This window comes from Protopterus annectens, chromosome 3.part0 (assembly GCF_019279795.1).
Source record: "Protopterus annectens isolate FY-2018-M chromosome 3.part0, PAN1.0, whole genome shotgun sequence".
Taxonomy (NCBI): domain Eukaryota; kingdom Metazoa; phylum Chordata; order Ceratodontiformes; family Protopteridae; genus Protopterus; species Protopterus annectens.
Genome location: NC_056731.1, coordinates 1,978,795,079 through 1,978,821,410, shown reverse-complemented (window position 1 = coordinate 1,978,821,410; position 26,332 = coordinate 1,978,795,079).

The window sequence follows — 26,332 nt, the reverse complement described above, 5'->3', positions numbered from 1 at the left end:
TGTTACCTTTGAGATTGCAGATGCATGTGAATAAGGTCTTGTGATTGTCCTAAGTGGATGTGGCCAATTTGGGCTCGAAGTTAGCCTTAGAGGATTTCACCAGTGACCTTATTTGCTTGTTCAATGAAAGGAGAGATTGCGTCCAACTTGGCACCTGCTCCTTCTTAGTCCTGGACAGCAATTGTTTCCTTTTTTATAGAGTTTGTTTATTGCTGCTGTCTACCAGACAGGTTTATTCTTCCTTGAGGAAAATGATTTGGTCCTGTCAGATATTGCTGAGTCCATACAGCTATGTAGGTGCTCATATAGCTTTTGGTGTAGGTTTGCAGATTAGTGTTAGTTCAAACTGAAGGGATGATGGCTGTGAAGCTGCTTATACCTACTCTAAGATGATTGTAGTCAGCTTTAGAAAAGTTTTTTTGTTTGACCCTGACAAGGGGGTGGTCAGGGGAGATGGTGACTTCAAAAGTGATCGCTTTATGGTCGTATCTTACCAAGGAGGATGACATTGTAGGGGTGCTACAGTGACTATTCATGTTGGTTAGTACCAAGTCCAGGATATTTTCACCTCTCATAGGGGTGGCAACCAGCTGATCCAATGCACTGGCATTAACAAAGCCAAGGAATTGCTGGGAGTTCATGCTTTGGATAGAATAGGTCTTCCACTCTGTGGTTGGGTAGTTAAAGTCACCCAGGATCAGGGTAGAGGGTTGAATCTTGAGGGAGTCCAGTAAGTCCAGATAGGTGGAGTGGGCATCCTGAGTCATGGTTGGGGGTCTGTAGCTAGCTATGATTTGAATAGGAGTTTTGTTAACAGTTAACTGCACTTGGAGTGCATCCCGTGCATCATACCATTTGACCAGTCTGGAAGTGAGTATGTCTTTGATAAATATTGAAACTCCACCTCCTTTGGCTTTGTAGCCCTCCATTTGGAGTCTGAATGTATGGTAGGATGAGTAACCTAGTAAGGCTGGGGGCTTTCTCCAGCTTTGAACCAGGTTTCAGTGACTGCACCAATTTCAGCATCCTCCAGGGTGAGGAATGCTTGCAATGAGTGCAGTTTCATGCTACGACTCCTAGCATTTAGCAACACAACCTTTAAATTTCATTTACAAGAATTTTTTATGTTGGTAATTTTGTGCTCATGACTTTGCCTAAAAAAGACACTATGGGGAGACAAGAGCCTTTGCCAGAAGCCTAAAGCCCAGAGGAGACAGATGAAGGTCATCTCTGGCAAAGCATTGTGGTCTGTCAATCATGTCCTCCCAGGCTGTCAGTTACTGGATCCCCTTGGAATGGCACCAGAAACTAAGCCAATTGTTAAAGTCAATTACTTTCTGTTTGTATTGAGGCATCATTCTGGGTGACAGTAGGATGTTGCTTAAGGCTAGGGACATACTTACCTGGGACATATATTCAATGTGCTCAATCATGTCTCTCTTCATACAGTCCAGAGAGGTACATCTCAAGTCATTCACACAAACATGGACTATGACAGAGTCATAACAGTACCTGTTCTTAAGAAACATGAGTGCATGTGGATATGGTGGATTCTAGCACCTGATAAGCAACTGACAGTGACTTTCTGCTTGTCTAGCCTGGTGAGGGGCACATCTGTGTGTTGCATGATAGAGTCTCCTATGATTAGTATGTTGGGTCTGTGGCTGGGCCTTAGAGGCTATGAGACACAGACGTGTGTACAATTGAGGTGTTTGGTGCTGTGGGTTGTGATGTGCATGTATTTTTTTGCTTTAGAGTTCTCATTTATTTAGGTATGTTTTTGTTGGAACCTTTGCATATGTAGGAATGTGTTGTACAGGGGTGGGTGGTGTTAGATGTGTGTTTTTTTGTTTTGTTTGTGCAGACAACCTTCTTAGTGCCAGATGTACTGGCTTCTGAGACAGCAAGGATTGTAGGTTCATAATGTAATTGCATCTCTCACATATTGTGTTCGTAGGTGGTAGCAGTAGAAGGTTGTCTGTGTACATAAGGCAGTTGCTACACTGTCTCAGGATGCTGATATCAGCCAGACTAGCAGGAGAAACCATAGGAAATTGTCCATCCATGGTTGTCAGAATCTGTGGAAGAGAGGTCAGGGATAGTAGAGTGGGTGGTATTATCTGAGGAGAGTACCTATAGGTGTGAGTAGGGCTGAAAAAAATCAATACAGTATCTGCAAGCGAGAGCCTCACTTACACAGGAGTGCTGGTAAGGGAAAAATGCAGCTGAGATACCTTGCAAAGGGGTAAAACAGTGCAGCAATGGTGGACAACACACAGCAAGCACAAACCCATGAAAATGTGTTTAAATACCACAAAAATGAAAGTAAAATAGAAACACTGGAATTGACTAATCAACCCTTCTCCCTGAGCTCTTAACTAAACACCCTATGCCAGACCAGTTCCAACCACTTAATTTACTTCCACTAAGTGCAGGCAGGCCCTGGCCAACACAAGATGGCATAGCAGGAACACAGGAATTACACAAACAGATCTGGATATAGCAAAACCTGCAACCAGACTATGCTAAAGATATCTAAACTCTGTTTAGGTCGATTTAGCACAGGATAACAGAAACACACTTAAATATAACAGCAGCAGACAAGAACAAACCAATTTAAACAAATTAAAAAAAATTAACCAACAAAAAAGCTCAAAACTAAGCCCTTTTCAGCAACCTTCAATCAGATGAGTTCTAACTGTACACTCCTGCCACTAGGGTGCAAGGGAACCTTCTCACAAAAATGGCCTGGATTAATGCTCAAGTTATACAAACAGAAGTAGATTCAGTAAGTCTAAATCTAGTCTATGCTACAGCAAACAAGGTGCACCAATTTCAGAAAGAAACAGTTCAAATAAGCAGGCATAATAAGCTTTAATCTAGCAATTCCCACCTTAGAAGGGCAGAATCTACCCTCTCCTCCCACAAGAGTATAGAACACAAGCCTTCTTAATGAAAAATAACTAGCCTGAAGCCCAAGTGCTTAAACTAGAACTAAGACAATTTTAGAATAACAGATACACTAAGCCTTCAACGAGCAATTCCTAATTTAGAAGGATAAAGGCTACCTCTCCTGCCACAAGAATGTAGACCACAAACCTTCTTAAAGTAAAACTGGCCTGAAGCCCAAGTGCTTAAACCAAAAGGCTTAGACCCACAGTTAATCAGGCTACTAACAAGCAGTAATAAATGCAGCAGAATAAATGCAACTGAATACTTTTAAGAACAAGCTGCAAAAGAGCAAGTATCTATCCCAGCAGAGGGCTGCCTCCCAAACATCTCTGATGCTCAGGTGAAGGCTGCCCTGTCCAAAGCAAAAAACACTGCTTCCATGGGACCAGATGGCGTTCCAGGTTGCATCCTACATGAACTCCAAGAGGAACTAATCCCTCAAATAAAACAGCTATACAATCTCAGCCTCACTACAGGATATGTGCCCACAGAATGGAGTAGAGCAACAGTGGTCCCACTCCACAAAGGTGGAGCCTCTACGGACCCTCTAAACTATCGCCCCATAAGCCTGACTAGCTTAGTCTGCAAGGCTATAGAGAGGATCATCATGGAGCTCATAAACAAAGACATTGGGGACCTACAGACACTAGATCCTACCCAGTTCAGCTTTGTCAAGGGCAGATCCTGCCTTTTGAACCTGGTTGACTTCTTTGAAACAGTCACCAAATCCATAGATGAAGGGAAGGTAGTCCACACAGCCTATCTGGACCTTGCAAAGGCATTTGACACAATACCCCACTCGGGCATCATAGATAAGCTATCCAGCTTAAATATAAACCCCTATGTCACAAGATGGGTCGCAAACTGGCTCAAAGACAGAACCCACAGAGTGAGAGTTGCTGGAGTCATTTCAGACTCGAAACCGGTCACAAGTGGCGTCCCACAGGGTTCTGTCCTGGGACCACTCTTGTTCGGTATATACTTTTCCGAGGTACAGGCAAACGTGGGAGGACTATGGCTCACCAAGTTCGCAGACGACTGCAAACTGGGTGCCATAATCAACTCTCCAGCTGACACAAACATCCTTCAAAAAGGTCTCACAGAGAGAGATAACTGGTGCCAGCACCATGGTTTAAAGCTAAATACCAAAAAATGTATAGTCATACCCTTTGGCAAAAACAATGTGCCCACAAATTACCACATAGGCAGTAACCCATTAAGTACAGAAAAAGTTATTAGGGACCTGGGGACCCAAGTTGATAGCAATCTCTCCTTTGAAAACCACATTGCCAAAGTGGTTAGAAAGACCTTCTACATAGCCCACCTCATCACGAAGGGTTTCACATCTAGATCAAGAGAGGTAATCATGCCCCTTTATTCATCCCTCATCAGGCCCATCATAGAATACAATGCCCCTTTTGGGATGTACCTTACCCGACACCTGCAGCAATTAGAAAGACCCCAAATGTATCTCACCAAGAGGATCAAGGGTCTCAAACAGATGCCATATGCTGCTTGGTTAAAAAAACTCCAGCTCTACTCAGTTGCATACCGCCTACTTCGAGGCGATCTATGCCTGACATACAAAGCTATGTCAAATCCAGAATTAATGGACATGCTCCACCTCAGTAAATCTAAATCCCTTAGAGCCACACGCTCGAGGGACTTGAACCTCAGCACAGAAATAAATAGAACTTGCTGGAGGGACAGGTTCATAACTCAGAGGCTCCCTTCGCTCTGGAATAGAATTCCAGTTCATGTGAGGCAGAGCACCTCACTGAATCTCTTCAAGAAGAATCTCGATAGGTGAATGGGGGATCGTAGGTTTGTCCCAGGGATTACTCCCATGTCACTATTAGACAGAGGCACAGTAAACTAAACCTTAAAAAGGTTACAGTATACTCAAATCAAGGGGTGGCGTAAGCCATACAGAATCGGGCTAGGCTTATAATTGCCCCAGGGCAGATAGCCTAGTATGAACCTATGAACCTATGAACCTATGAAAAGCAAAATAAAGTAAGAAACACAAATACAGTAAAAGCAGATGAATAAAGTATTTTTTTCTTTCTTTAGGTTAAGTGGGAAGGGTGGAAACAAGATAATTCAAGGTTGAAAAACTAAGGGGGTGGGCCTTCCTAAATGATCTCTCTCTGCTCAGTAGAATGACCTGATGTGATGAGACTGGGAGGACTGCCCAAACTGAGATTTACAGTAGGGGTGGGCAACTCAAAAGTCACCAAATTTAAGAACACAACAAGAACTTTGTGGGCTTGAAAGGTTGAAAAATGCAGCTACAGATCAGCAATATTCAGAGCAAACAGGAGGCACACAAACACTTCAGCTAAATACAGATATTTCTAAATATAAGAGCTCCTCCCACTAATCAACTGAAGCTATTTGTAGTTTGCAAAGGAATTCTTTGAAAACTTTTTTAACTGATGATAGCCAAGAAGTCTTAAAACTCCAACAGAACAAAAAACATAAAACAATGCAAGTGCAATTCTAGCATAAGTTACAAAATAAAAGTGATCAAACCTTTAATGAAAAGCTTCAAATCAAAATAAAATGCAGCCTCAGATCAACAATATTCAGAGCAAACAGGAAGCATACAAGCACTTCAACTAAATCTGACATGAGGACATCTTCCACTCCTCTGCAGGAAGGATGCCATGTGGTCAGAAGAAATAAGAGGATGCATGGGTCTATATGGAAAGTACCCCAAGTGGTAGTAAAATGAAGAGCTATTCCAAAGATCATACAGTGACCATAATGTACCACCAACTACACACAGAGCAATAGACTTGGCCTGATTTGAACATTATACCTGTGTAGGCATAGAATATGAATGTCATGTAATGTCAGAGTAGCAGCACCACATATGTCTGACTGTAACACTGTCAGGCTGCACTTTATGGAGTACGACAGCATTACTGTATGTCTAGGAGAACATTTTGGGAGGAGTATAGGGCATGAGTTTGGAGTCACATACCTGTTTAAAATTGTCTCAAAAGTGATAGTTGTATGAATAGACAGGCACGTTGCCTGCTGTCAGATTAGAACACCTATATGTCTGGTTAAAGTAGCTTGCAAACACAGTAGTTAATGTTATTACCACAGCACAGGTTTGTCTTGAATACTGTCAGAGTGCATGTTACACAGGATGATATAATCATTGTATACAACAAGATGTTTGGAGTAGGGTTGAACATAGCTGTGAACTCACATATTGTTCTAAAATTGTCATCATAGTGATTGTTGAATGCGCACACAGTTGACTGCAGTGAGAGCAGAACACCTGCTTAGTTACTTACTTAGCACAATACTTAACACATGCACCACAGCACGATTATGTATGTTATGGTTTGAATAATACTTTATAGCTGGTGACCTCAGTAGTGTCTGGTGAGAAGAGAATGTTTATAGCAGTGTCTCACATACAGGTATAAAATAATCTCTTGAATATCAACCAGCTAAACAAACACACACCAGTTGACTTCATTGAGATGATAACCCCTACTTACCTATGCACACTAACTAGATAGGTCAGTACTTAATGAATGCACCACAGCACAAGTCTGAATTATAGTGGATGATCTCAGCACTGGATGTTTGAGAGAAGATGTTGAGATGCCTGAATGAAGTGGTTGTGTAGGCATGTAAAACTGTCAAAATATTAAAGATCTGCATGTTACAAGCCTGATGAGTGTGCAAAGTGTAGCATGTGCTGTTGTGTTTTCAATGTGCAAGTATACCTTAAAGAGACAGCTTTGCAAACTATATGCAAACAGCTGTCCACATTACTGCAATTATTGGAAAATTTAAATGTGTATTGTCACTATAAATATGTACATGGTATATAAGAAAGTATGTTTTATTTATTTCTGTAGTGCAGTTGATATATTTGGGAACAAGTATGGAGAGACCATGTTTCAAGTACATGGGTGCAGGTAACACATGGCTACAGTGTAAATATGTATTCATCAATTAAAAAGTGCCTTTCCTTTGGTTGTGTTTTTACATGTGCTTTCATGGGATGAAGACTAAATGGGCAGAAAACATAATATATGATAATGTTCACTTTCCACAGCACACTGCCGAGCAGCAGCTTTGCTTGGTCAATGGCAAAGTGTTTGTGCATGTGAGATACACATTTATACTGCTTTCCCCATTTGTGTGTAGTTAAGTGATGAGCAAACCTGAGCCTCTGCTTTATTGATAAAATTATGAGGATTCTACTGGTTTGCTGACCTCCATGGAAGCACATTAAGTGGAGAGGCATGGTTGTCAGCAGTGTGGATAGTATTGAGTGTAAGAAACACATCTGCTGCTTAGCTGACTTTGTGACAGCAGGTGTAAATGCATTGAAAGGTTTCTCTTTTGAGCCCAGATGATACAGGGTTTGAATCCAGGTATATCTAATAGTTTTAAATATGTATTTATAATGCAATGACATGCTTATTTATTCCACTTTCACTCCATGTTACCTTAGCACAGCATAGAAAAAACTTTAAAAACTGAGTAAAACACACAAAAGGAAAGTAGAAGCACGCTGACACAATAAACGGCACGGACTTTTTAATAAATGTAATCGCTTTCAGCTAAGCAAATGCTCAGCCTTCATCAGACAAAAACCAGTTAACACAGCTTGGTTTTTATACATAAAACCTACATCTATAAGTGGCTAAACAGCCAATCACATTACTAAATTGATACAGGATATTCCTATCTCTTTTAATTAGCTAGAACAACTTCTTACAAGCCTATGTTAATCATCTGTTGAGTTACTACTCCACTAAACAACTTGATGAGTGCCTTATTTAAAAACAAATATTAAAAAACACATTTTTTAAAAAACACACAATAACCATAACTGAAGACATAACAATTTCAATTAAATTGCCTAAGGCTTTTATCAATCCTAAATCTAAAATATTTTGAAAGTGGAAATCTCACTTTCTTACAACTAATAATTATTACCCCCCCATTTACACACTGGATAAATTATTAACCACTAATGCTTATCTAAGGAGAGCTTTAAGCTTAAGAATACACTTAATGGAGACATAGTCGTTCAAACCTGGAAGCAAATGTGCACATGTTCTAATCTGCCATAATACCTCTTGCTCTTCTAAATGTAGCTGCCAGGGCCCTCCCCTTATGTCATTTTTGATGTGATGTACTACACTGAAAGTGAAACAGTGGTCAAGGAATTCTAACACATGCCTGGCAAGTGCATTTGTGCGGTGCTTCCTATCTATAGCATACAGGTGCTCGTAAATTCTTTTCTTTATTTTTCTCTCCATTTTGCCAATATAGAAGGAAGGACATTTTTCACATAGAGCCACATATATCACGCCATTGGTGTCACAATTGTAATTACCCTTAATGAAATAGTTTTTACTGTTGATATACACTTTGTTACCAACATGGATGAACTTACATTAAGGGCACATACCACATTTACGCATTCCTACAGTTTTATTTTGAATTTTAGATTTAACTGTAGCCGTTTCAACTAGATTTTTAAGATTAACACCCCTACGGTATGTAAATTCTGGACGTGTCCCAAGAACCTTAACCAGAGCCCTATCCTCAAGTATGATATTCCAGTTTTTAGCCACTATTTCTCTGATAGCTTTACAGTCCACACTGAAAGTGAACAAAAAGTTAATTCTAGAATGTACAGTGGAATCCCTCTTAGAGGTGTCCTTACCCGATCTACTCATTAAGCCACCCACCAACAGTGGAGTAAAGTGGCCATTAGCCCTTTTAACCTGTACTTCATCCGTCATCTCTTTTATGAGGCTATCAGGATAGCCTCGAGCCAGAAACATTTTACTGATTTTGTTACATTCCATCAGAAAGTCATTATCATCTGAAATCATTCTAGCAGCTCTGACAAGTTGCCCGTTAACTACACTCCTTTTTTGATGAAAGGGGTGACAACTAGAAAAATGCAAATAGCTGTTAGAATGGGTTGGTTTTCTGTAAATTAAAGATTTAAATTTGTTGTTGATTTTATCCTTACAGATTTTTACATCTAAAAAACTCATTTCATCCACTCCAATAGTGTACGTGAATTCTAAGAAGTTGGTCATTCCAGAAATATTGTCTATAAATTGTGGAATAAGGTTTTGCGGACCCTTCCAGATAAAACACATGTCATCTTGGTATCTAGTGTACCAAGTGACATGTTGTTGATACAGTTCACTATTGAACAAATAATTGCGTTCCCAAAAGCCATCACACTGTTAGCAAAACTACACCCACAGGGAGATCCCATGGCAATCCCTGTACTCTGGAGAAAAAACTGGTCCTTAAAAATTAAAAAGTTATTTGCCAGGACCAAGTCCAATAATGTTTCTACTAAGTACATCTGACCATTAGTGGCCCTCTTGGTCACCATAAAATACCTTGTCCAGTCAATACCTAGTTGATGAGGTATCACTGTATACAGATCTTTAACATCCACAATCAGGAAGACCAAGTCTACATGGTATTCAATTTTATTAAAATTCTCCAAAAAATCCCAGGAATCTTTACAAATCTGTGGTTCCCCCTGGATGTATGGTTTAAGAATACCATTGATGTACTTGGCACACGCATAAGTAATAGAACCCCACCCATCAACTATAGGCCTCAATGGGGGATCTATTAAATCTTTATGAATTTTGGGTGTGCCAAAAATCGTGGGAACCTTAGGTGCTGGCATTGACAAGTATTGAAAGGTGTTACAATCAATACTACCTTCAAGGAATAAGTCATCCAGGACACCCCTAATTTTCTTATAGGCTAAATTTAGTTTATTCAAACTAGATCTCAAATAGGTGCCAGACTGTAAATGAGACAACATTTTATTTTCATAAAAGTATTGGTCCATGAACACCAGACCCCCTCCCTTATCTGGTTTCATGACTCTAACTTTACATTCATTAAGGAGTGAGATAAACTCCAGTTCATGTTTGGATATGTTACTTCTCATTCCCAACCCGTGTCTATTGTTGTTAAGTGTGGCCCTAAAATCAATGTCACATACTTTTTCAAAAGTAGTTAGCCCACCAAACAAAGGTGGGTTAAACACACTTGAGACTCTAACTGAATTTAGAAGTGCAGGTGTATTCCCTAGAGATACTGCCAGATTTAGTTTTCGAACATACAGTTTGAAATCTATAAGTGTTTTAACAAGGTCACTCCTTTTGTCAGGAATGAATGTCAAACCTTTTGAAAAAAAGTCAATCAGAGGTTGCTCAACAGTTAAAACAGTGTAATTATATATTTTAAAGTCACTATGTTGAGCTGTGGGAATCTCAGGTCCTGTCTCTGAGGAGAATGTCATCTCCTCCGTCGATTTGGTTTTCTCTTTCTCTGTGGTTGTCCCCTGTTGTTCACTCTGACATTGCTGTTGTCCTGTATGTTTCTGTCCCTGGGAAAAACCTGCTCATTGTCAGTATTGTCAAGATCTTGATTTTGGCCATGTCCATTAGTGTTATCGTTGTTATTTTGGCCCCTGATGCGTTCACTTCTACGAACAGGGGCTTGTTCATGGTTAATGTTGTTAATTTCAGTGGGGGAAGCTATTTTAGCCCCATCACCACCCTTAGGTAAATGCTGACCTACCATAGGGGGGGTACGCTTTATTATTTGCATAGTCTGAAATATCTCTGTCCATTTTACGCTTTTTGTAAAAAACAAGTTTAGAGATGGAAGCCTCAATACTTGAAAATATTCTTAAATAATCATATTTATATCTTACAAAATCGTTATCTTCCACCAAGCTTGCTTCCAAAACCTCTAGTTCCTCTTTTAAATCAATAATCTCTGCTCCATAAAAATTAATCAATGACAGTAGAAATTCAAAACCCTGCTTATCAAAGAGGGTTAACAATTCTTGATGGTATACAGAGTTACTAACCAACCCTGCAGGATAACGCCACTGCTGTAAGCCTTTAGGAACAATTTTCTTTGTGATACATTCCTGTAAGTAAGCTACTTCAAGTTGAAATTTTTTACAACGGAACAGTTTGTGGTCAAAAGAGTTTAACTTGTCAACAAAATTACTCACCATGCCTTCACTGTTCTTAGCTCCCACTTCTGAACCATTAGAAACTTCAAAGAAGTCTTTTTTGCCCAAAAAGTTAGCTATAGAAGGTAAACCAGCTCCATTGTTCACTCCATTGGCATTTTCAACTGCATCATTCCTTTGAACATTAATCACATCTCCACTACACCTCCCAGACCTAGTAGTAGCATTATTGTTTGTCTGCCCAGCAGACACGTTAGCGTTAGCATTGTCTAACAACAAGGAAGTCGGTTGATTCAACAGACGCATGCCAGATAGACCGGTAGAATTAATATTCCCTCTGGAACCCACACCTGCATCTGCATGGTTCCTCTGAGTACTTGATTCCACCTTTTGCGATAACGCTTCCACCCTGTTTAGTAATAAGTTGACAAGAGTGGTTAAATTACCTAAGGCACTCTCTTTCCGTGTGTTATTCGTAACACTAGCCTCTCACTCCTTATCTTGAGAGAATAACAGCTGTGAGTTAGTCCCATTATGCCCATTCGTATTGCCAGCATCACTGTTTCCACTTGCCATTTCAAAAACTAACGAAACAGAAAAAAACTTTAAAAACTGAGTAAAACACACAAAAGGAAAGTAGAAGCACGCTGACACAATAAACGGCACGGACTTTTTAATAAACGTAAGCGCTTTCAGCTAAGCAAATGCTCAACCTTCATCAGACAAAAACCAGTTAACACAGCTTGGTTTTTATACATAAAACCTACATCTATAAGTGGCTAAACAGCCAATCACATTACTAAATTGATACAGGATATTCCTATCTCTTTTAATTAGCTAGAACAACTTCTTACAAGCCTATGTTAATCATCTGTTGAGTTACTACTCCACTAAACAACTTGATGAGTGCCTTATTTAAAAACAAATATTAAAAAACACATTTTTTTAAAAAACACACAATAACCATAACTGAAGACATAACAATTTCAATTAAATTGCCTAAGGCTTTTACCAATCCTAAATCTAAAATATTTTGAAAGTGGAAATCTCACTTTCTTACAACTAATAATTATTACCCCCCCCCATTTACACACTGGATAAATTATTAACCACTAATGCTTATCTAAGGAGAGCTTTAAGCTTAAGAATACACTTAATGGAGACATAGTTGTTCATACCTGGAAGCAAATATGCACATGTTCTATTTATCTAAAAGATAGGAATATCCTGTATCAATTTAGTAATGTGATTGGCTGTTTAGCCAATTATAGATGTAGGTTTTATGTATAAAAACCAAGCTGTGTTAACTGTTTTTTGTCTGATGAAGGCTGAGCATTTGCTTAGCTGAAAGCGCTTACGTTTATTAAAAAGTCCGTGCTGTTTATTGTGTCAGCGTGCTTCTACTTTCCTTTTGTGTGTTTTACTCAGTTTTTAAAGTTTTTTCTATTTCGTTAGTTTTTGAAATGGCAAGTGGAAACAGTGATGCTGGCAATACGAATGGGCATAATGGGACTAACTCACAGCTGTTATTCTCTCAAGATAAGGAGCGAGAGGCTAGTGTTACGAATAACACAGGAAGAGAGTGCCTTAGGTAATTTAACCACTCTTGTCAACTTATTACTAAACAGGGTGGAAGCGTTATCGCAAAAGGTGGAATCAAGTACTCAGAGGAACCACGCAGATGCAGGTGTGGGTTCCAGAGGGAATATTAATTCTTCCGGTCTATCTGGCATGTGTCTGTTGAATCAACCAACTTCCTTGTAGTTAGACAATGCTAACGCTAACGTGTCTGCTGGGCAGACAAACAATAATGCTACTACCAGGTCTGGGAGGCGTAGTGGAGATGTGATTAATGTTCAAAGGAATGATGCAGTTGAAAATGCCAATGGAGTGAACAATGGAGCTGGTTTACCTTCTATGGCTAACTTTTTGGGCAAAAAAGACTTCTTTGAAGTTTCTAATGATTCAGAAGGGGGAGCCAAGAACAATGAACGCGTGGTGAGTAACTTTGTTGACAAGTTAAACTCTTTTGACCACAAACTGTTCCGTTGTAAAAAATTGCAACTTGAAGTAGCTTACTTACAGGAATGTATCACAAAGAAAATTGTTCCTAAAGGCTTACGGCAGTGGCGTTATCCTGCAGGGTTGGTTAGTAACTCTGTATACCATCAAGAATTGTTAACCCTCTTTGATAAGCAGGGTTTTGAATTTCTACTGTCATTGATTAATTTTTATGGAGCAGAGATTATTGATTTAAAAGAGGAACTAGAGGTTTTGGAAGCCAGCTTGGTGGAAGATAACGATTTTGTAAGATATAAATATGATTATTTAAGAATATTTTCAAGTATTGAGGCTTCCATCTCTAAACTTGTTTTTTACAAAAAGCGTAAAATGGACAGAGATATTTCAGACTATGCAAATAATAAAGCATACCCCCCCCTCCCCCTATGGTAGGTCAGCATTTACCTAAGGGTGGTGATGGGGCTAAAATAGCTTCCCCCACTGAAATTAACAACATTAACCGTGAACAAGCCCCTGTTCGTAGAAGTGAACGCATCAGGGGCCAAAATAACAACGATAACACTAATGGACATGGCCAAAATCAAGATCTTGACAATACTGACAATGAGCAGATTTTTCCCAGGGACAGAAACATACAGGACAACAGCAATGTCAGAGTGAACAACAGGGGACAACCACAGAGAAAGAGAAAACCGAATCGACAGAGGAGATGACATTCTCCTCAGAGACAGGACCTGAGATTCTCACAGCTCAACATAGTGACTTTAAAATATATAATTACACTGTTTTAACTGTTGAGCAACCTCTGATTGACTTTTTTTCAAAAGGTTTGACATTCATTCCTGACAAAAGGAGTGACCTTGTTAAAACACTTATAGATTTCAAACTGTATGTTCGAAAACTAAATCTGGCAGTATCTCTAGGGAATACACCTGCACTTCTAAATTCAGTTAGAGTCTCAAGTGTGTTTAACCCACCTTTGTTTGGTGGGCTAACTACTTTTGAAAAAGTATGTGACATTGATTTTAGGGCCACACTTAACAACAATAGACACGGGCTGGGAATGAGAAGTAACATATCCAAACATGAACTGGAGTTTATCTCACTCCTTAATGAATGTAAAGTTAGAGTCATGAAACCAGATAAGGGAGGGGGTCTGGTGTTCATGGACCAATACTTTTATGAAAATAAAATGTTGTCTCATTTACAGTCTGGCACCTATTTGAGATCTAGTTTGAATGAACTAAATTTAGCCTATAAGAAAATTAGGCGTGTCCTGCATGACTTATTCCTTGAAGGTACTATTGATTGTAACAGCTTTCAAAAATTGTCAATGCCAGCACCTAAGGTTCCCACGATTTTGGCACACCCAAAATTCATAAAGATTTAATAGATCCCCATTGAGGCCTATAGTTGATGGGCGGGTTCTATTACTTATGCTTGTGCCAAGTACATCGATGGTATTCTTAAACCATACATCCAGGGGAACCACAGATTTGTAAAGATTCCTGGGATTTTTTGGAGAATTTTAATAAAATTGAATACCATGTAGACTTGGTCTTCCTGATTGTGGATGTTAAAGATCTGTATACAGTGATACCTCATCAACTAGGTATTGACTGGACAAGGAATTTTATGGTGACCAAGAGGGCCACTAATGGTCAGATGTACTTAGTAGAAACATTATTGGACTTGGTCCTGGCAAATAACTTTTAATTTTTAAGGACCATTTTTTTTCTCCAGAGTACAGGGATTGCCATGGGATCTCCCTGTGGGTGTAGTTTTGCTAACAGTGTGATGGCTTTTTGGGAACGCAATTATTTGTTCAATAGTGAACTGTATCAACAACATGCCACTTGGTACACTAGATACCAAGATGACATGTGTTTTATCTGGAAGGGTCCGCAAAACCTTATTCCACAATTTATAGACAATATTTCTGGAATGACCAACTTCTTAGAATTCACGTACACTATTGGAGTGGATGAAATGAGTTTTTTAGATGTAAAAATCTGTAAGGATAAAATCAACAACAAATTTAAATCTTTAATTTACAGAAAGCCAACCCATTCTAACAGCTATTTGCATTTTTCTAGTTGTCACCCCTTTCATCAAAAAATGAGTGTAGTTAAAGGGCAACTTGTCAGAGCTGCTAGAATGATTTCAGATGATAATGACTTTCTGATGGAATGTAACAAAATCAGTAAAATGTTTCTGGCTCGAGGCTATCCTGATAGCCTCATAAAAGAGATGACGGATGAAGTACAGGTTAAAAGGGCTAATGGCCACTTTACTCCACTGTTGGTGGGTGGCTTAATGAGTAGATCGGGTAAGGACACCTCTAAGAGGGATTCCACTGTACATTCTAGAATTAACTTTTTGTTCACTTTCAGTGTGGACTGTAAAGCTATCAGAGAAATAGTGGCTAAAAACTGGAATATCATACTTGAGGATAGGGCTCTGGTTAAGGTTCTTGGGACACGTCCAGAATTTACATACCGTAGGGGTGTTAATCTTAAAAATCTAGTTGAAACGGCTACAGTTAAATCTAAAATTCAAAATAAAATTGTAGGAATGCGCAAATGTGGTATGTGCCCTCAATGTAAGTTCATCCATGTTGGTAACAAAGTGTATATCAACAGTAAAAACTATTTCATTAAGGGTAATTACAATTGTGACACCAATGGCGTGATATATGTGGCTCTATGTGAAAAATGTCCTTCCTTCTATATTGGCAAAACGGAGAGAAAAATAAAGAAAAGAATTTACGAGCACCTGTATGCTATAGATAGGAAGGACCACACAAATGCACTTGCCAGGCATGTGTTAGAATTCCCTGACCACTGTAACACTTTCAGTGTAGTACATCACATCAAAAATGACATAAGGGGAGGGCCCTGGCAGCTACATTTAGAAGAGCAAGAGGTATTATGGCAGATTAGAACATGTGCACATTTGCTTCCAGGTTTGAACGACTATGTCTCCATTAAGTGTATTCTTAAGCTTAAAGCTCTCCTTAGATAAGCATTAGTGGTTAATAATTTATCCAGTGTGTAAATGGGGGGGTAATAATTATTAGTTGTAAGAAAGTGAGATTTCCACTTTCAAAATATTTTAGATTTAGGATTGGTAAAAGCCTTAGGCAATTTAATTGAAATTGTTATGTCTTCAGTTATGGTTATTGTGTGTTTTTTAAAAAAATGTGTTTTTTAATATTTGTTTTTAAATCAGGCACTCATCAAGTTGTTTAGTGGAGTAGTAACTCAACAGATGATTAACATAGGCTTGTAAGAAGTTGTTCTAGCTAATTAAAAGAGATAGGAATATCCTGTATCAATTTAGTAATGTGATTGGCTGTTTAGCCACTTATAGATGTAGGTTTTATGTATAAAAACCAAGCTGTGTTAACTGGTTTTTGTCTGATGAAGGCTGAGCATTTGCTTAGCTGAAAGCGCTTACGTTTATTAAAAAGTCCGTGCCGTTTATTGTGTCAGCGTGCTTCTACTTTCCTTTTGTGTGTTTTACCTTAGCACAGCATGTTTAATCAGTATTGTGCAGATGTAACTGCACCATTGAAGAGCCATTCACCATCGCTCAGCATTGGTGCATGGTGCCAAACTCCATGCAAACACAGAAGACAAAAAGTAAAGGGCTTAACTGGGTTTTATCCACTTATGTTTGTGGTGTGTGATTATATATTTTAACCAGATTAAAGATGTCAAAATGGGGTAGATGGGAAAGTGGTGAAATGGGGGGCAAGTAGGGGGAAGAACAAAAGGAAAGCAGGAGGGAGGGAGGAAAGAACCATAGCTATCCACTTCTTCCACATTGTAATATGAAAATATGTGCAGAATAATAGCTGAATTTGGACTGTCATCTCAACAAAGGGTGACAACAACGCAATCATATTGTATAGCCAATTGGACCAAATCAAGTGTGTCAAGAAGACATGTGGAGGGTTATGTATGGGGCAATATTTTTTTTTTTTTTTTTTTTTTTTGTGGGACAGGTGCCCATTTTTCTTTTTGACTTCAGTAAGAGAGGAATGTTGGGTACAGCATGTAGGTATTTCTGGGTCAGGTAAGTAGGGTAAGTTAGGAAGCAGATGCAAACAGACAGGACAAACAAGATAAGTCACAGGGATGGTGAGGGACACAGCAGGATGGGGGACACCATAAATAGGTTTAGGGAGGGGATAACGGATGCTCATGCCCATCAAACATGGGGAGAGTGAGAACCTAATCATCACCCGCAGAACTGTCATCCCTGTCCTCTTACTCTGCTGACTGTTGGAGTGTTTGACATCCTCTCATATAGATCATAAAATACAGCATCCTCTCCATCCAGCAGAGGCATGCACCAATGGTGCTATGTATGGCCCTACACACCAAGCCTGGCAACTCCTGGCAGGTGATAAAATCCCCACCTCTGTTAGTAATCCCAGAAGGTACCACAGTGCCAGCAGCCAAAGTAGTGCTACCTGATGTGGAGAGCCCACGTGGTGCAAGAGCAGCAAAAGTAGTACTGCCAAAAAGTAGTACTGCAGGTTGGGTGCCAGATGTGCTGGGTGTCAGTGCTAGACCTAGTGGAGTAGGGAGAGACAGAAACAGGAGGTTAGCCTACCTCCCCGTGTTGTAAAGCATTTTGTGACTTGTCAGAGATGGATGACATGGAAATGTTTTGATGACAGATAGAAACATAAAAAAGAAAGATGATGGTTAGGGTAAGAGAAAGAAACGAGATAATGAGTGCCATCACATGTGGCATACAATACATTATCACAATAATAAAGGATTTGTCTCTACTTTTACATTTATGTATACTTAACAACCATAAACTTAAGTAATAATTGCTCAAATTAATCTTTGCAATATGCATATGTAACACATATGCTTGGTTAAATTATACAGATTAAGTAAACAGTACGGCAATTATGCCACTTCTGTTGAAATTAAATTATGTAATAATTTAAAGGATTTTACTATATATTTGTTACTTGTGGCATTCAAACCCACAATGTCTCGCTATAGTTTTAGATTTGACTCCTACAATTGGCTTGGATTGTGCTACAGACTAAGCATGCATGCCTGCTTTTACAATTAAGATATGCATGCTTAATTTGCTACTACTGTATTGAAGAGCAATACTTTAGGTAAAATAATAGTTGTGCTGCATACATACCCCTTGCTTCCATCAGTCTTCCTTGATGCTCAGCATGGGCCTTCCTGTTCACCATAATCTCTTGGTTGGCTGTGGAGTAAAAGGAAGAGAACAAGAGAACAGCATTAAGCATACCAGTCTTGCAAATATGCTGCTGCCTATCTAGTTTTAATTCTCTGTATTTGTATATTTGCACAACTGTGAGATGTTGGCAGTCCTAAATTCATCCAGCCACTGTTTGAGTGTATCCTGCTTGCAGATTTTTTGATCATTATAATGATCCATACACTGTTCTCCAGTGCATGGAATGCCAGTTGCACTGGATACAGCCTTGGCCAGACTATTCCATGCCTCAGACTTGTACTGGGAGCCAGTATAGTCTCCCTGCAAAGAGCCTTCAGCTGTGGCACTTTACAAGGTGTCCATTGAAAATTCTGGACTCCTCAACATTCCCCCTCTGTGCCCTAAATTGGACACTTTCCCTTCTACCACTAGACATGTCCAACAAGGGGAAAAACAGAAATAGTTAAGAGTGATTTCCCACCAATACATGTTATTGCATTTACTACTAGTGTGCAAACCAAAACAACTGTGCCAACCCAGTTTGCATGACATTAGACAGACAGCAACAGTGCCAAACAGAGAGGAAAGAGTTTATGAACTAAGAAGCCTAATGTGACAACTGGTATTATTTTTTGGTTTGGATGCTGCTGTACCTGGTACTTGATTTAACTTTGGAGACATGTTTTGGGGGTATTAATTATATGACCACATTTTTGGTGTGGCTTTACATACTGATAAAATTAATTTGTACAATGTGGGATTCAAACATATGCATTAGGGACTAGACATATTCTTCCACAGAGGTGAATTTTTGTCCTTGCCACAGTAGAATTGCTTGTTGAACATGCCCATTAATTGTATAGCTATCTATATCTATATCTATATCTATATCTATATCTATATCTATATCTATATCTATATCTATGGCTACACACACACACACACACACACACACACACACACACACACACACACACACACACACACACACACACACACACACATGACAGAGTGAGGAGTTAATCAGGTATATGTATGACGTGACAAGGTCTGGTTTATACATTCATTTGTGTGTGCATGAGTATCATTGAGGAGATCTGAAGGCCATCCAAGGCCAGCGAAGACAATTATAATTCCAGAAATACAATATTCAGTATACCGTCTGTCATACGTATAATTCATATGAGCTCCACTGCTAAACATACATATTGTTATTTATAATTATGTTTGCATTTTTTTTTTATTTTATTTTTTTAATTGAGTGGACAAGCATTAATAAAATTGGTAGTGTACTAGATTAGAACCCAGGCTCATCTGTACTGTAGCTCTACACTTACACTTGCTACCAAGGGAACAATTAATAAAAATATGTATATTTTCATATTCATTATTAAGTATGTTAATTGCCATTCAATGCCACTTAAAGTGTTTGTGCAGCAGCAAAAAATAGAGTACGCAATGTATCCATTTTGAAATTGTCTACTGTTTGTTCCTGTCTGCAGGTGTTCTAGACCTGCAAGTATTGGGGAAGGTTTTAACCACTGCACAATTCCACTTAGCGGGTTTGCCCTATGGAAAGCAAAAGATCAGCAATGTATCCATTTTGAAATCAAGAATGTCTGCATTCTGTCTGCTTCTTGTGTGGGCCATTAGTCTAAGTTTGTGCAAAGGTAAGAGAAGCGAAAATATGACAAGCAAAACTCACCTTATTTTATCCTTGTGAGCATTATTTATTTATATTTCATCCTTAAAAGACAAATGTGGGACTTAAACCATGATCTACAGATAGTACATACTGTGTGGATCACTGTCTTCAGCAGATGTGCTAAACAAACACACGATTCACAGGTATAATTTATGTATTGGTTATCACAGAAGTTCATTACACAAACTGTATAGTATTTATCCATTTCCTGTGTTCATGATAAGCTGTGCATATAGTGGTATTATAAAATAATAAATCATATAAACAACATTACAAAATAAATGTTACTACTCTTTAAAGATTTTTACACAAGTCTGGATTTGAGCTGTCACACCAATGACACTGCAAAACACAGTAAGGGTGTCTTATCCCTCTTTGCCATGGAAACAGCTTTGCAGCAGGAATGAACATCATTGTTAATACAAGCAAGTCCAAAATCATTAGTAACAATACATATGGCACTTGTACACTCTCAGTTGTTTGTACATGTGTTAATTTCAGATGTAGTGCAATGAGTGATCACACAGCCTTTTATAACCATTGTTTGCAGTAATGTAGCTCTGTCTTACCTTTATATGTTGTTCATTTTTCTCTTATCTGAGCAGTAATCTGAGACATGCAGACATGCAAGTAAGGCAGTTTGTATCATTGTCCTTAAACTGTATGAGATTAAATAGCAATGATATACAGTTTTCAACAAAGGCATGAAGCTGGATATTACTGAAGAGAAAATGAGAAATGTGTGCTGCTTAATTACATTTAAAACCTTGATACAATTGCTTCTACACTTTGTATGTGTAACCTGGCTGACACACAAGCTGGAAGTAAGGGAGTCTGAATTGCTATTGTGTTTTCCTTCTCTCTGCTAGTAATCATTCACAGTTGCAATCCATTAGCAACAAATGCTGAGGGAGTGCCTGCAATATGTTTATACCTGCTACATGGAGCTAAAAGTTCTGGATTCAGCAATTCTAATGTGTTCAAACCTCATTTGCATCTTCACTATGCTCACAGTCCTGAATCTACACCATAAAAAGGCAACCGTGTAGCTAGGGAACCTGAAGGTGAGCAGAGTTGTGTATTTGGCTAACACAAAAGAAGATTGCTGTTACCTTGGATTTATCTGCAGAGAAGATTACCGATCCTGATAAGGCATGATTAGATTTTCCAATCATATACTGGATTTGTTCACAGATCAAATAATCTGCACCTTCTGAAAGTGCTAAAACCTAAGCTGCAAGCTGGTCAACTTCTCTATTCCTATTCTGTAGCCAAACCATGGAATGCCCTGCCAATTACTATCAGGACTTGCCAAAGTCTTAATCCTTTCAAAATCCCACTAAAACACTACTTATCTTCCAACTAGATTTAGACCTGTACCCATTTTAAAACCTAACCTCCTGTGCTGAATATAGACCTTGAAGTTTAATCCTTTACTCTAAATCAAGATTAGTTCATACAGTCAGACACAGCCGTGAAATTTAGTCATTCTTGTACCATTGTCCCTCTTTACCTTTGTCATTCTTATTTATGTACCCAAATACCTATATATACCCTATGCTGTATGTACCCTATTTACTTAAAACTGTTGCTATTTTTGCATTGTTCTGAATACCTTTTGCTGTATTCACTTAAAATTATTACTAGTTCTGAATTGTTCTTAGGGAGTGTGTATTATCTATTTTATATATATATATATATATATATATATATATATATATATATATATATTCAAGATTTGTTTCTCTGTGCTTGCTGTAGCTATATTATATTCTGAGTGTATTTGTTATTGCTGGGGCTTTTCTCCCCAGGCCTCCACTGAAAATGGGCTCCACAGCCTAGTGGACAACCTCGGTAAACAAATGCAAATAAATAAGTTAATAGATAAATGTAACCAAGAAAATGTGTGTGTGTGTGTGTGTGTGTGTGTGTGTGTGTGTGTGTGTGTGTGTGTGTGTGTGTGTGCGTATATATATATATATATATATGTATATATATATATATCTTATATACTGTATATATATATATATATATATATAGAGAGAGAGAGAGAGAGAGAGACACACAAACACAAACACACACAAACACACACACACACACACACACACACACACACACACACACACACATATATATATATATATATATATATATATATATATATGGGATCCGGACACATGCTCGACTAGCATATGTCCAATCACAAAACATCGAACACACATACACGGAAGCGCTTAACATCAACAAGCGCTTCTGTGTATGTGTGCCTGTTTTGCAGATCGGACTACAGTGCGGGTAAGGGAAAATACCCTTTTCCCCACTGTAGTACGATCTCAGAGTGAGAATAATAAAGTAGGGGTGGTGTGAGGGGTGCAGGGGGGTGAAGCCCCCCTGCAGAAACGTAGATTTATTTTTGAACTACACATACACGGAAGTGCTTTTAGATGTTAAGCGCTTTCGTATATGTGTGTTCGATGTTTTGTGATTCGGACATATGCTAGTCGACCATGTGTCCTATACCCATATATATATATATATATATATATATATATATATATATATATATATATATATATATATATATGTACATTAGTAAATGCACATTTTATCTGTATGCACTTCTTAGAAATTTACTGATAGCATAGGCATTTTTGTCAGGGCATTTTACTTTCTCAGATGCGCAACCTTATTGACTTTCATCACAAGTGCTACTGTTACAACTGTTTTTCTTTACACTCTTCTGTTATTTCAGTGAAATGTAAATGTCCTATATTGTCAATGGCACAGAGGTGTTAGCCTTCTAATATGGCCCATATACACATCTAGGGAAGTGTTGGGCACAGGTAGATGTGACTGGCAGTTGCATAAAAATGACTGATCTGTATTAAATGTGTCCATGTTTTTGGGAAAGTTTGCTTGAAAGCACTTATAACAATTGACTGATGTGTAATTCTTTGTTTGGTACAAAATGTTTTTGGGGATGGTGGAGCCAAATTCCATTTCTGTGTTGCCACAACCAAGAACTGTTTTTATAGAGGTTTGCTTTGCTATTATTATTCCTTGTTTTGGATCAAACCTTGGTTTGTGTGTGACTGTAATATGTTACAACCACATAACCATTTTTATATTTGAATAACTGAAGTGTTTTGTTTCTCCAGGGGATAATATGAACAAACTAATAATATCTGATATATCGAAGCAGGTCTTTTATTTATGTGATATTTATGTGTAGTATCCTTCTTTTGTGTTTTATGTTACCTAGGACTATGACACCCAGGCATCCCAATCCCTGTAAAAAACCCTTCAGTGAAACAGCTAAAGATGTGATTGTAAAAGCCTTTCATCAACATGGTATCTTTCTGCTTGTGAAAGGACATGGGGATATGTCTGGAAGAATGCAAATTTGGAACCAGATAGTGGACAACATCAGTGCTGTTGGGGGGGTGCAGTAGGGCATATGATCAGGTGTGTCATATGGCCATTGATATGAGTAGAACAGCTGCAGTGGCCCATGGACAGCTGGCTACCTGGGGTGGGCTACTACAGAACCATCACTGACACCAAATGAAGAGTTCCAGCCCACTGTCAGGTATTCAGAGAGCTCAGTGGAAAGTGCACAACAGCATGTAATTGATGTTGGTACTGCTGTTTCAGGGAGGGCAAGTATGTTTCAGGAGGAACTTCCAGGTAGTCTTACATATGTCAGATTTTAAAGATTTCTTGTATAGTAAAATAATGAAAGCAATAGTTAAGTTGGTTAAATACATTTTTGGGGAACAGTATCTATTTATAGACTGATATAGTTAACAACACATTCTGATTCATTACACATGGGCTTGGGGTGGACATGTCATCGAAGTTTCAGTTAACTGTATTGTCAATGGACATATAAAGGCAAACATTTCCCCCTTGTGTTTTTGTTATTGTGATGATGGTGTCCTTACATATTGCTTAACGTCTTCCGTTATCATCCTCCCTAACAAGTGTGGAGTCATTTACATATGGTAGCCAAATGTTTTTATTTCTGTATTGGTGAGAACTTGATGAAGCCTCGGTGGTGCAGCGATAGCATTGTTGCCTCACAGCAAGAGGTTCTCCCGTTCGATTCTCGGCTGGAGCACCTTCTGTGTGGAGTCTGCATGTCCTCCCCACAGTTGAGTGGTGTTTGAAAGACATGCATGAATAGGCATGCCTTCATTGAAGGTTGGGCGTCGTGGCTGGCACCTCGGCACCATAAAAATCAACTGCCAATCATTAGCGGACCAGAGTTCAGCTGTGGCGACCCCTAACCGGGAAAAGCCGAAAGAAAAATAACAACAACATTGGTGAGCATTTGACAGAAATATGCATATATCTGTATGTGTGACTAAGAGCTTTTTTTTCTTAAATTAAAAATGTTATCTTCAGGATATAAAGTCTGAAACTCAAATGTCTGTCATTATTTGGTGACTTCAGTCTTCAACATTTTCCCAGAAAAACACAAATTTTATGCAGAACTGACCAAAAATATAAGGCAAAAATATGGACATTCTGAGAAATTCTGAGCAATTGAGAAGTATAGCTGCTGTATGTGCTAAATAATATCTGCAGACATATAAAAGACAGTGACATATTATTCTTGTGCACATCTTGTTGTAAGTAATAGCAGGTATTATAAAATATCACTTGTGTAAATATAGATAAATTCCACATCAGGTGTGAACATTGGCTCTAAATGATTGTCACTGTTGATGTGACACTTCAATCTCATGTGCAAAAATGGGGAAATATGGGAAACGGGGACATATATGCCAAGAGTGTTTTAGACGTGAAGAGAGTGTCTGACCGAGTGATGTTTATGAAGCTTGAAATTGATGGTGTAATGATGAATGTTGTTAGTGCATATGCTCCACAAGTTGGGTGTGCGATGGATGAGAAAGAGAAATTTTGGAGTGAGTTGGATGAAGTTGTGGTGAGTGTACCCAAGGGTGAGAGACTAGTGATTGGAGCAGACTTTAATGGGCATGTTGGTGAAGTGAACAGAGGGGATGAAGAAGTCATGGGTAGGTATGGTGTTAAGGAGAGGAATGCAGAAGGTCAGATGATTGTGGATTTTGCGAAAAGGATGGACATGGCTGTGGTGAATACGTATTTTAAGAAGAGGGTGGAGCATAGGGTGACGTACAAGAGTGGAGGAAGATGCTCACAGGTTGATTATATACTATGTAGGAGGGCCAGTCTGAAGGAGATTGGAGACTGTAAAGTGGTGGCAGGGGAAAGTGTAGTTAAGCAGCATAGAATAGTCGTATGTAGAATGACGTTGGTGATCAAGAAGAGGAGGAGGAGTGTGAAAGCTGTGCCAAGGATTAAATGGTGGAAGTTAAAAAAGGGTGATTGTGAAGTGGAGTTTAGGGAAGAATTAAGACGGGCACTGGGAGGCAGTGGAGAGTTACCGAATAGCTGGGTAACTGCAGCAGAACTAGTAAGGGTGACTGCTAGAAAGGTGCTTGGTGTGACATCTGGACAGAGGAAGGAGGACAAGGAGACCTGGTGGTGGAATGAGGAAGTACAGGAGAGTATACAGAGGAAGAGGCTGGCGAAGAAGAAGTGGGATTGTCAAAGAGATGAAGAAAGTAGACATGAGTATAAGGAGATGAGGCGCATGGCAAAGAGAGAGGTGGCGAAAGCTAAGGATAGGGCATATGGTGAGTTGTACGAGAGATTGGACACTAAAGAGGGAGAAAAGGACCTGTACCGATTAGCTAGACAGAGGGACAGAGCTGGGAAAGATGTGCAGCATATAAGGGTGATAAAGGATAGTGAGGGAAAGGTACTCACAAGAGAGGAGAGTGTGTTGAGTAGATGGAAAGAGTATTTTGAGAGGCTGATGAATGAAGAGAATGAGAGAGAGAGAAGGTTGGATGATGTGGGGATAGTGAATCAGGAAGTGAAACAGATTAGCAAGGAGGAAGTAAGGGCAGCTATGAAGAGGATGAAGAATGGAAAGGCTGTTGGCCCAGATGACATACCAATGGAAGCATGGAGGTGCTTAGGAGAAATGGCAGTGGAATTTCTAACTAGATTGTTTAATGAAATTTTGGAAAGTCAGAGGATGCCTGTGGAGTGGAGAAAAAGTGTTTTGGTACCTATCTTTAAGAATAAGGGTGATGTGCAGAGCTGCAGTAACTACAGAGGGATAAAACTGATTAGTCACAGCTTGAAGTTATGGGAAAGAGTAGTGGAAGCAAGGTTAAGAAAGGAGGTGATGATTAGTGATCAGCAGTATGGTTTCATGCCAGGAAAGAGCACTACAGATGCAATGTTTGCTCTGAGAGTGTTGTTGGAGAAATACAGAGAAGGTCAGAAGGAGTTGCATTGTGTCTTTGTAGACTTGGAGAAAGCATATGACAGGGTGCCTAGAGAAGAGT